At 35.8% G+C, this 13,218-nt stretch overlaps 1 protein-coding gene across 14 annotated transcripts in view; it reads left to right on the forward strand.

Annotated features, from left to right (window-relative positions):
* The window catches only part of CBLB (Cbl proto-oncogene B), a 409,409-nt gene that overhangs the window by 283,223 nt on the left and 112,968 nt on the right, over positions 1-13,218 (forward strand). The window lies entirely within an intron of this gene.

A 13,218-nucleotide genomic window follows, 5' to 3' on the forward strand; every position in this document is an offset into this window, starting at 1 on the left:
TGATAAGCATTCATTGAGTTGTATAGTTTGCTCTAAGAAGCAAAGATACATAAGATGCTGGTAACTCTTTATGACTTACTACACACTTAAGACACATGCACAGTAGAAATCAGAAAGGGATAGGTATTATAAAAATGGCATGAATAAATTGTTCTGACAACTCAGAGAGGGCAGCAGTTGTTTCATGATTGAATGAATCAGGGACAGCTTCTCAGAGGAGGTGATGTGTCAGGTTGATTGAGACCTGAAATAGAAATGAGGATCATGTTATCACAAAATAGCAGATAAAGATGATTTCCTTTAGGTACTGCCTCCCCAGACAGAAACTTTGGTGAGCACCCTCACAATGTCCTTGAACGTAGGCAGAGCCCTGTCTGATGGTTAAGGAGGAACAGTGATTGCTTATACACTGATTACTGTTTTCATCCCCTAGTTAAAAGTCTATATTTATACATTAACTAGTGAAATGAGACCTCTAAAATGTTGGTACACACTTTGATGGTCTTAGTCCTTGACATCAGTGAATTAGCTAGAACAGTGGGTTTCTTTTTTTTTTTTTTTTTTTCTTTATGAAATACTAAGCTTCTCTAAGAGAGTGCTAAGTGCTTAGCTTTATAACTTTTGGTTTTGGGATTATTAAAGCCCTTTCTGTGTTTCTTAAATAAAATGTATTCTGAACGATTGTTTGGCACTAAGGGGAGAAATACTCTGTGTTCCAGAAATCTTGCTATTTATAATGCTCCTGTATCCATTCACAAATGCGAAATTACAAGGAAAGGTTCATCCTCATCTAAATTAGAATAACAGCCAAAAGTACACTAATTAAATATTTGTGGAACATTGAAAGCAGAAAGGCATTGCCCAATTCTGGGAGTCTGAACTGAGAGGGTTTCTTTTTCCCCTTTTTTTTTTTTTTTTCTGAGGGTTTCTTAAAGTCACAGCTCATATATTAACACTTTGAGCCTAATGCAAACAGTGGGTAGCCTTCAAAATCTACTTTAGCTTAAAATTTTAAGAAAACTTCTAGGACAAAATGTGGTATTTCTTTTTGAAAACCAAAAAATTCTGGTGAGTTATGAAATTCTTCAGTTGTCAAAAGGTCAGTAAAAAAAATGGAAAGATTGCTCACACACATTTTTTTTTTTTTAAGAGAGGATTTTGTTTTGCTGGCACCTCAAGCCACAAAGAATTATGCATTTGAGACCTCTTTATTTCCCTTTATTTATAGCAATAGACTTTAAGAGACTGATATTTCTGTCGTATGGCAGTCCAACTGCTATATGAGTGAAATCACTATTAAATCAAATGGGATAATTTTGAAATACAGATGAAATACTCTCTTACCTCCCAAACCTTTAAACCTTCCCCCCTGTCTTCACTTACTTGAGAAAGCTGTTTCATTTTTCTTTAACATTTTACTTTTGGGATGAGAGCCAAATTTAAAGCTCCTTCTGGAACTTAGACATATTTCCATAGTCATCAAAATTAATGATTCTTTTATTAGATCATTGGAGAAACCATCTTTATATTCTCTGTGGGTTTTTGCCTTATTTCACAATATTTTATTGAATGAACAAGCAAATGCATGAATGATGAAGCCTTTCAAAAGGTTGAATTCTTTTATCTTCCTTATGCTCTAATACTAGTTTATATTTTTGCATAACTTAGATCTCATAAGGAGGCATTTCTGTCATTTATCTTGCTACACATTGAAGCCACGTGAAAATGCGTTCATTTGATCTAACAGTGCCTGAAACTTGAGAGCAGAATTGTTTCCAAAAACAGAATCATTGAGGAGTTAGTTCCAAAAACAGCCAAACAGGTTATGATTTTTATAAAGCAATTTTTAAACCTAGGGAGTATTGTAATTTTTTTTCAAAGTAACTGTCAGAGCAAGATGTTAAGATTGAATTAAAATTGGGAAAAAACTAATTTTCAAAAGATTTTGTTAAACTCCTAAAAGCAATTTTGGTACTTAGACCTCATAAAAACAGAAAGAAGGCAAAAATTATTTTATTTTTATTTTTTGAAATAATAATTCCAGTATAATTAATGTAGAATGTTCTATTAGTTTCAGGTTTATAATATACTGATTGCACAATTCTATACATTGCACAATGCTCATTAAGATAAGTGTTCTCTTAATCCCCATCACCTGTCTCACTTAATCTCCCCACTCACATCTTTGATAACCACCAGTTCTCTATGTTAAGAGGTTTTTGTTCCCTTTTCCTTTGTTCATTTGTTTTGTTTCTTAAATTCCACATATGATTAAAATCATATGGTGTTGTCTTTATCTGACTGACTTATGTTTAGCATTAAACCTCTAGATCTATCTATGTTGTTGCAAATGGCAAGGTTTTATTCTTTTTATAGCTAAGTAATATTCCAGTGTATGTACATACCACATCTTCTTTATCCCTTCATCTACTGATGGACCCTTGGGCTGCTTCCATATTTTGGCTCTTATAAATAATGCTGCAATTACATAGGCATGCATATATCTTTTCAAATTAGTGTTTTTGTATTCTTTGGGTAAATACCCAGTAAGGGAATTTCTGAATCATATGGTAATTCTAATTTTAATTTTTTGAGGAACTTCCACACTGTATTCCATAGTGGCTGCACCAGTTTGCATTCCCACCAGTAGGGCAAGAGGACTTCTTTTTCTCCACATCCTCACCAATACTTGTTTCTTGTGTTTTTAATTTTAGCCTTTCTGACAGGTGTGAGGTGATACCTCATTGTGGTTTTGATTTGCATTTCCCTGATGATTAGTGATGTTGAGCATCTCTTTATGTGTCTGTTGGCCATCTGCATGTCTTTGGTGAACTGTCTGTTCATGTCTTCTGGATTTTTAAAGTTGGATTGTTTGGGGGATTTTTGGTGTTATTTACGTTTTTTTAATACATTTTAGATACTAACCCCTATCTTTCTTTTTGGATACTAATCCCTTATCGGATATGTCATTTGCAAATATCTTCTCCCCCTACATAGGTTGTCTTTTTGTTTCCTCTGCAGAAGGTTTTTTGTTTGTTTGTTTGTTTTTGTAAGCTCTGTGCCCAACATGGGGCTTGAGCCCCTGAGATCAGGAGTCTCATGTGGTACTGGCTGAGCCAGTCAGGCTCCCCCAAATCTTTTAATTTACTTTTACTGTAAACCCAATAATTTATTTTTGCTATTGTTCCCCTTACCTCAAGAGACCTATCTAGAAAAAAGGTTGCTATAGTCAATGTCAGAGAAATTACTGCCTGTTTTCTCTTCTAGGATTTTTATGGTTTCAGGTTTCACATTTAGGCCTTTTATCCATTTTGAGTTTATTTTTGTTTATGGTGTAAGCTAGTGGTCCAGTTTCATTCTTCTGCATGTGACTGTCTAGTTTTCCCAGATATATATATATATATATATATATATTTTTTATTTATTTATTTATTTATTTATTTATTTATTTATTTATTTATTTATTTATTTATGAGACACAGAAAGAGGTAGAGACCTAGGCAGAGGGAGAAGCAGGCTCCATGCAAGAAGCCTGATGTGGGATTCCATCCCAGATCCTGGGATCACGCCCCGAGCCGAAGGCAGACGCCCAACTGCTGAGCCACCCAGGCGTCCCTGTGTGTCTTATTTTTGTAACAATACCATACTATTTTGATTACTTCAGTTTGTAGTCTATCTTGAAATCCAGGATTCTGATACCTCCAGTTTTCTTCTTCTTTTTCAAGATTACTTTGCTATTTCAGGGTCTTTTGTGGTTCCATACGAATTCCAGGATTATTTGTTCTAGTTCTGTGAAAAATGTTGTTGGTATTTTGATACAGATTACATTAAATCTGTAGATTGCTTTGGATAGTATTGACTTTTTAACAACATTTTTTCTCCCAATCCGTGAGCATGGGATGTCTTCCCATTCTTTTGTGTCATCTTCAGTTTCTTTCATCAGCATTTTATAGTTTTCCGAGTCCAGGTCTTTCACTTCCTTGGTTAAGTGTATACTTAGGTGTTTTATTCATTTTAGTGCAGTTATAATTGGGATTGTTTTCTTGATTTCTCTTCTACGTCATTATCTGTGTATAGAAATGTGACAGATTTCTAAGTATTGATTTCATATCCCAGCAGACAAAAAAATCTTTAGGTGTCATATGCCTAATACTTCATTTCTGTGCTTCTCAACCTTTTCAAAGTCATGGAAGAGTCCACTTCTCTGCTCAGGACTCAAGCCCAGCTGCCAAGAGCTTGTGCCTGACTGGAGTCCCAAGGAGATCAATAACAGTTAGGTGTCCTGGTTAACTGGTTGGGAAAGTCTGCATTTGTTAGGTTTTTATGCAGAGTCATTGAATGTTTCAGTGGTTGAATCCTGATTTTGCTTTCTTAGTCTGTTGACCAGGAGATAGTAGAAATACGTAGAAAAAGAGAAGTGACATTACTGAATAAACGTGTCTAAGTAAATTCTGCAAAATAAGGTCAATACCAAACTGAATCTTTGCACTCTGCAATAGTAGTTTAGAATCCACAAACTTTAAGCATGAGCCTCAAAAAATGGATTACTAACTGTTTAAAACAACAAAAATCCATGGATATGGTTAGACTGTGGGTGACAGTCATTTTTCTAAGCAATTCGGGTAGTAGTTTTTGGGCTACTGGTGCTAAGGACTTCTTACATAGAGAAGGTTTAGACCTATATTTCCAACCAAATTATAATTCAGCAAGAACCAGGAGTTCTTTTTATGAACCTGCATCTTTTTATGTGTCCTCTTCTGTCCATCCTTACTTCAAGTTCTGTTCTTCATGTTCAAGTTCAAGTCCTTCCCTGGACTATAGCAACCGCCTCTAACTGGTCTTTGTATCTTCAGTAACAACCTCTCTTGTTTTTCTTAGACTAGAGATCTCAGTAAAACACAGAACTAATCATTCTGGTGTTTTATTTTGTTTTGTTTTTGTCTGAAATGCTCCTGTGAATTATTATTGATTCTAGGTTAAAATGTAAAATCCCATTAATAAGACAAACTTTAGGAACTGTTTTTTTTTTTTTTTTCTGACCTCACCTCTTTGTAGTCTGCTCATCCGCAAATAAAGAATGTAACTACAAAACAAATAACACGTTATATGTATTTCCCAATGTGCTTTTTTTTTAATTTATTTTTATTGGTGTTCAATTTACTAACATACAGAATAACCCCCAGTGCCCGTCACCCATTCACTCCCACCCCCCGCCCTCCTCCCCTTCTACCACCCCTAGTTCGTTTCCCAGAGTTAGCAGTCTTTACGTTCTGTCTCCCTTTCTGATATTTCCCACACATTTCTTCTCCCTTCCCTTATATTCCCTTTCACTATTATTTATATTCCCCAAATGAATGAGAACATATAATGTTTGTCCTTCTCCGACTGACTTACTTCACTCAGCATAATACCCTCCAGTTCCATCCACGTTGAAGCAAATGGTGGGTATTTGTCATTTCTAATAGCTGAGTAATATTCCATTGTATACATAAACCACATCTTCTTTATCCATTCATCTTTCGTTGGACACCGAGGCTCCTTCCACAGTTTGGCTATCGTGGCCATTGCTGCTATAAACATCGCGGTGCAGGTGTCCCGGCATCTGTATCTTTGGGGTAAATCCCCAACAGTACAATTGCTGGGTCGTAGGGCAGGTCTATTTTTAACTGTTTGAGGAACCTCCACACAGTTTTCCAGAGTGGCTGCACCAGTTCACATTCCCACCAACAGTGTAAGAGGGTTCCCTTTTCTCCGCATCCTCTCCAACATTTGTTGTTTCCTGCCTTGTTAATTTTCCCCATTCTCACTGGTGTGAGGTGGCATCTCATTGTGGTTTTGATTTGTATTTCCCTGATGGCCAGTGATGCGGAGCATTTTCTCATGTGCATGTTGGCCATGTCTATGTCTTCCTCTGTGAGATTTCTGTTCATGTCTTTTGCCCATTTCATGATTGGATTGTTTGTTTCTTTGGTGTTGAGTTTAATAAGTTCTTTATAGATCTTGGAAACTAGCCCTTTATCTGATATGTCATTTGCAAATATCTTCTCCCATTCTGTAGGTTGTCTTTGAGTTTTGTTGACTGCTTTTGCACAGCAAAGGATACAGTCAACAAATCCCGATGTGCTTTTTTCCCTCTCCTCATTCTTCGTGTTTTTGTTTCCCTAGATGGCATCCACTGCTTAGAAAGCCAGTCACCCATGCCACTTTGGAAGCTACTCTAGTCTGAGGTGGATATTTATACTCTTTGCTTCCGAGTGCCTTTGCTCATATATGTCCTATTAGACTGCATTGAACTGCTGACATGATCACATTTCCTAATAGACTAGAGAGGTTTCTTGAAAGCAAGGACCTGCTTTCCTGATTTTTGTTTCTCAGAACCTGGCACATTTCCTGGAATGTGTACACACTAATGTTAACAGACTGTATGAATAATTGGATGGATAGGTGGATGGACAGATGATATTTATTCTCTGCTCAAAATTGTCAAGGACTTTATTATTTACAAATTGATTAAAAAAAAAAAATTCTCAGTTCCTACAGTTCAACTCCCTGGAAGCCTCCCTAGCCTCTTCTTCCGTTTGTTACCATCCCAGGATTCTTCACGTCTGGTTCAGAAGTCCCCTTGTCTGGAGTGTTCTAATATACCCCTTCCATATGTTCAACTTTAATTGTTCTATGCATCCTGTCCCTGTTGTGTTTTAGACATGTTTGTGTTTTTTAATGTATGTTTACTTTGTGGGTCTTTCCTCTTGACTGTGAAGCACCTTGTTGACTTCTTATCTAAAAATTTTCATTCAGGTACATTAGTTATTACATGTCAAACTCTGTGTCCAATGCTTTCGTGTATGCTAACTTCATTTTTAATATAATCTTTAAGCGTATTGAATGAATCCTTTATGTACTGTATGCATAACAGACAGTAATTGTTGGATGAATTCATGCATTTTTCTAGCATTTGCTTCTTTTACTAATGTCCTGGTCTTTAGTCAATTTGGATTATTTGGCTCTTTCCTGACATATCAGCAATTACAAGTTTCTAGGTCTGTGCTCATATCACTCCTCCCAGTTGAAGGCTTTTATATTCTCTAGCATATATGTTCTTAGCAATCCCTCAAAGTGAATCTTGCTCTTGATTCTGTCCCTATTGTTATTATTAGATCTCTTCTTAAACCCTTCTGAGCTCTTGCTTATCCTTGTCTTAATTATTTTTATTGTTCTCAAATTATTTTTGAGTTATTTTACTTCCCATTAGACTAGAAGCTCCAAGAACTGACATTTATTTCATTCAAATGAGTTGAAGAGTAAATGTGTGTGAATGTGTGCATATGTGAGATATAGACAGGGACACAGTTTGCTTGTTTGATTGATTGGGAGGCAACAGGCTTATAGGCAGGTATGTAAGTAGGCTGTCTACATTCAGGTCTGACTGTAACATTTCCTAGGTTTGTGACTTTGGGCAAGCTACTTGGTTTCTTCATGCATCAGTTTCTTTTTCTATAAAATGTTGATAATAACAACAATATCTCCTATCCAGGGTTGTCATGAAGGCTAAAAGAGCTAAACTCTACTGATAAGGCACATAGAACAGTTTCTGGCACATAATAAGCACTCTATGTTGTGGAATAACAAACCAATTTAAACCTTTTGCCTTATTCAAAACACCCTTATATTTATTATTAATTCTGCAAATAATACAGTTATTCAACTTTGTATGACAGATATTCCGTAGACCCTAGAAATCTGAAAGGAGAAGCCAAAAATAAATAATAAATTTTCTAAAATTGGGTATAGGACAGAACATAAAAAACTGTCCTGCTTACCATGGAAAAAAATGATCTATTTAAAGCTCAGTTCACTGTCTCTACATTTGATTTCCTGGGGAAGTGGTATGGACCTTCTTTGGTTTCCTGTATTTTCTTTTCACTTTTAATAAGAAACAAAGGACAATAGTTTCTTTACCTTCTCAGTGAGTGAGATATGTGTTTTTCTATCACATTAACTAGATCAGTGTTTCCTCTAGTCAAAGGAAAGGCAACTTAGTCATATTTAATTAAAGAAGGTTGTGCACAACAGAAATTAAGGACTTGTACAAGATAACTGGACAGCAGCAGCTCGGAGAGAAAGGACAAAACTGACCTAGAACTCAAGTACTGCTATTTAATATTTCCCTTACTTAGTCAACTTCTATTATTGCCTATTAAAAAAAAATCTAAGGATCTTTATATTAATAAGGAAAACAAACTTACAGGCCTATTTTGTTTAACTCCTTATAACAAGATCTCAGATACAAAAAGCAAATAAGACTCAAATGATAATTTTCTCTCTTTAAGCAGAATGTATTCAATTTGGGGAAGATAGTATATACAGACTTGATAAATATTTAAAACTAGTTATGTGCCATTCGAAAGGTGCCTAAGGAATGTCACAAATACTAAATTATGTATTTGCTGGAGCGGTTGGAGGATCACTCTGGCTCATGGAGGAGCTGGTATTTGGTATGGGTTGCACATATGTTAATTAGGAGTCTAGTAGCCTGTCCAGTGGAAAATGTTGTGTTTGGGACTGAATTGTTACAGTGTCTACTGGAGTTCAAAAGAAAGATACAGCCGACTTCAAGGTTACATAAATGCCTTCATTTTTTTTCCTCTGTTATTTTCATCTTTCTCCTTCTCTCCACTCTGAATCCTTCAGTAAGTGACCTTTACCTAGTGAAATCACCATGATTTAGGTTCTGGTCTCATCCTTGAAACCTGATTTCACAGAACCAAGAGTATGTTTATATAATAGACACAATTTAACTGAGCTCATAAACTGATCTATAACTCAGAATTTTTTTTTAATTTACAATGATTAATGCCACTGTCAGGCAGATGAGGATATATGTGTCATGGTAGATAAACTATATGTGGAGCCATATCAGAATTCCTTGGCGAACATGGAATCCAAATAAGGGGTAGGTGTGTGATACACTCTAGGTGTTACTCTGCTTCAAGGACCTAAGTGCTCCAATTGTTACTCTCTTTCTCTAGAACTGTGCTTTGAAAGCTCTGTCCTTTTCTGCCCCTTTGTACTTTCTTTTTCTGTATACAAAGTTACATTTTTAAAACTCTGTTCTTTTGGACCCTGAGAACAATGAAACCCATTGATGGGTTTTAGGTAGGGAAATGGTCATACTTGCTTGTTAAAAAGGTGGGTGATTCTTGCTGAAGTATGAAAATGAATTTGAGCAGTTGGCTTCCAAACCCATTTGATTGTATTTATTACTCGCTTATTATTAAATACTTTTTGAGCATATCGTTATTTATCATCTGCATACATACATATATTTTTGTACAAATTATGTGTATTCTCATATATAATACAAATAAAGGACATATAACACAAACTTTAAAAACTACATAAAGGGGATGCCTGAGTGGCCCAGCGGTTGAGTTTCTGCGTTTGGTTCAGGGCGTGATCCTGTAGTCCTGGGATTGAGTCCCACATCAGGCTGCCTGCGAGGAGCCCGCTTCTCCCTCTGCCTGCGTCTCTGCCTCTCTCTGTGTGTCCCTCATGAATAAATAAATAAAATCTTTAAAATAAATAAATAATACTACATGAAGTGGACTGGGTGGCTCAGTCATTTCAGTGCCTGACTCTTGGTTTCAGCTCAGGTCAGAAGCTCACTGTCTTGTGATTGAGCCCTGCATCAGGCTCCACACTCAGCTCAGAGTCTGCTTCAGATTCTCTCTCCCTAACCCTCTGCTTCTGCCCCGACTCACTCTGTCTCTCTCTCTCTAAAATAAAATCTTCAAAAAGAAAAACAAAAACCCTACATAAAAATGCAAGTAAAATTTCAATGTTTTCTTCCCATCTTGAAAAGAATCATCTTGTGTACTCCATGGGGTCTGACTAGCCCCCCTATCCCCACACACTTTAGAAGCTAAAAAATTAGAAATAGGAGACTAATAGGTAGGAGGCTATTATAGAAAACTAGGTAGCAATTATAATAATATACATAAAATAATATATTGGAATGTAATCAGTACACAAACTAAATTTTACATATATATACATAAAAGCAGTACATGGATTTGAGAATGACATAAAGATAAAAATAACCATACTTGGGACACCTGGGTGGCTCAGTGGTTGAACGTCTGCCTTCGGCTCAGGGCATGACCATGGAGACCCGGGATAGAGTCCCACATTGGGCTCCTGCGAGGAACCTGCTTCTCCCTCTGCCTGTGTCTCTGGTTCTCTCTCTCTCTGTGTCTCTTATGAATGAATAAATAAATAAATCTTTAAAAAATTAACTTACTTGATTATTAAGATATATGAGTTAAAGGAGTCAAAGGTGATGTCTCAATTTCTTATTCAAACACCTGGGTACACTTCATTGAGAAAGAAAAAATAGGAAGAAGAGGGGATTTGGCAACCAGATAAGTTCAGTTGGGTATATGTTTGGTTTTGTGGACCTACATAAATCCATGTGGTGACATACATTAGTAAGTTGAATATACAACCTTGAGGCTACAGAAAGAATATAGAATAAGGAATAGAGATTTTAGAATTGATAGTGTGTTGATGAAAGTTTGAAGATTGAGAGCCTATGGAATATTTTCTTGGCCATATGACATATTTAACTAAAAAATTAATGGTAACTTTTAGAAATGTATTTTCCATAAAATATTGCATTGAATTTCATTGACAAATTGGGAGTGATGGCGCCACTGGATCTGAGTTCTGACATGGCAGCATCAGGCTAGACGTGTGTGCCAGCTGCCCAGTTGACATGTACTCTCCTTTCATTCATTGCAATCCTTACCTGCATCTTTTTACTCATTTCTGTTAACTGCCTGGTTCCCAGATATTTGAATTTATAATCTCTGAAAGCTATGTGAAGCCATTGGACTAACTGATGTAGACCATGGAGAATGAAGAGGATGGGTCCTTAAAGAATTCTGGTAACTGGGGGTGCCTGACTGGTGTGGTCAGTTAAGAGTTAGATTCTTTGTTTTGGCTCAGGTCATATTCTCAGGGTCCTGAGATCAAGCCACGAGTCTGGCTTCACGCTGAGCATGGAGTCGGCTTCAGATTCTCCCTCTGCCCCTCCCACTTGTGTTCGCTCACTCTCTAAAATATTCTGTATGTTGGCAAATTGAACACCAATAAAAAATAAATTTATTATTAAAAAATTATTTAAATAAAAAAATAAATCTTAAAAAAAAAAGGAATTCTGATAAATGAAGAATGCATAGAAGAAATTTGAGGATATTGCCACAAAAGTAGGGGTAGGTGGTATTACAGATATTGAAGGAAGACAGAATTTCAAGAAAAAGGGAGATGAACCAGATAATAATATTGAAGGATCAAACTAGATACTTAAAAGTTTCCATTATATGTAATAACAGCAAGACAACTTATAACCTGATTTATTTTCTCTTTTAATAACTTCTGTAAGTGTCCTTTATAACCAAAGCTTTAATAGGCTCCATGTGGTTATGCAGTTTCTTGCATGAGTGTTGTAGAAGAGTTGTTAGAAGTTGTATATTTCTTTTGCCTCAGTTTAACTTCGGCAAGAAAACCGAAGTATCTACCAGACTTAGCCTATTGCTTATTAACTTACTTGACCTTTGTAGAGAGATTTATGAGGAATTTTGTTTTATTATTGACTTTGTTGTTTGTAAGACTGGCTGGGCTCTTAATGCTAAAGTGAAGATCATTTTAAAGCCTTACTTAAGGCCCTTTGTTGCAGGACCTTCTAATTTTAGGATCTAAAACTTCCTGATTCTTTTCAATCTGACCTCAGCAGATCAAAGGTATCTTGCTGTGATCATGTATCTTATGTGTCTTACAAACCTAGCAAGTATCACTAACTTTTCAAAGAAAATACACTGAAGAAACTTGAGGAAAGTTGTCCATCAGAAAGAAAAGAATACTCACTGTTTTAAAACCAACATCTTTGTTTTTCTATGGGTAATGGCTACTAAGTGGAAAAATTAAACATGGAACTTTGACATATTTTTATGGATTATATTTACGGTTCCTCTTCCCATCCATTTTTACCAGTAAACTTTATTTCAAAGCCATAAAATGAATGGAATTATGTCCATTTCATGGCTATAGTAAATTTATCATGTTCAAAAGTCTGGTTGTGAGACCAGAAGTTAGAAAGCATCAAATCTATCATATGAATGAGATTACTGAGAAAATCAGGAATAATGTTGAAGCAGCTATTTTTCTTGTTTCTTCAATCTTATAAAAGTGTTTGATTCTAAATTTAACTTTCAGAATATGAAAATGAGAATGATACTTGTCCATTTCACAGAGAAGTAATGCTTTTCTACACTACAAACGTTATGAAAGTTTTTGATGAAATATAATGACAAATACCCAGCATCTGTGTCTTTCTGTATGAGAGTCAAGAGTTTTCACAGGAATGGCTAGATCTAATTATGAATATCCTTGATAACCATGGTTACCATCCTGTCCATGATGAGTTGTAAGGTAACTGTCTGACCGGAGTTTTGATCTGTTCTTTGTGTGGGTTGCTGGAAAACATTTGCCTTTCAAAATCAAGCAAAAACATTTGTATTTAGAAACATTTGTGATGGAAAAATAAGAACAGTATAGCCTGATAGCAATCTATTTTCATATCCTTTAACAAATTATGGAAGTAATTACAGAAAAAAGATTAGATTTAGCGAAACTCTGTATATAAAATATCAACAAACTTAGGAGTCACGATACTAATATTTGCATCCACAATAAAAATCAAAACATACTAAATATGTAATGAATGTTTCATTATCTTCTAAACAAAGCTAGCCCTCAATTTAAAGTTATTGATACTAAATATATCTTTGTTGGTCAAAGTGAATCTTCTGACCAAATTCAGATGAAATTAAAAGTAGGAATGGGTTACTATAGATAGAACAGATTTTCATTTAGTTTAAAATCAAAGTGACTGGGACAGCCCGGGTGGCTCAGTGGTTTAGCGCCGCCTTCAGCCCAGGGCGTGATCCTGGAGACCTGGGGTCAAGTCCCACGTCGGGCTCCCTTCATGAAGCCTGCTTCTCCCTCTTCCTGTGTCTCTGCCTCTCTCTGTGTGTGTCTCTCATGAATAAATAAAATCTTTAAAAATAAAATAAAAGTGACATTTTATCTCTTTGAGCTAGAATGAATTTTAAACTACTATCATCACCACCCCTACCACCACAGCAACAAAACCAACAA

The sequence above is a fragment of the Canis lupus genome, chromosome 35 (genome assembly GCF_048164855.1).
Source record: "Canis lupus baileyi chromosome 35, mCanLup2.hap1, whole genome shotgun sequence".
NCBI classification, from domain to species: Eukaryota; Metazoa; Chordata; class Mammalia; order Carnivora; family Canidae; genus Canis; species Canis lupus.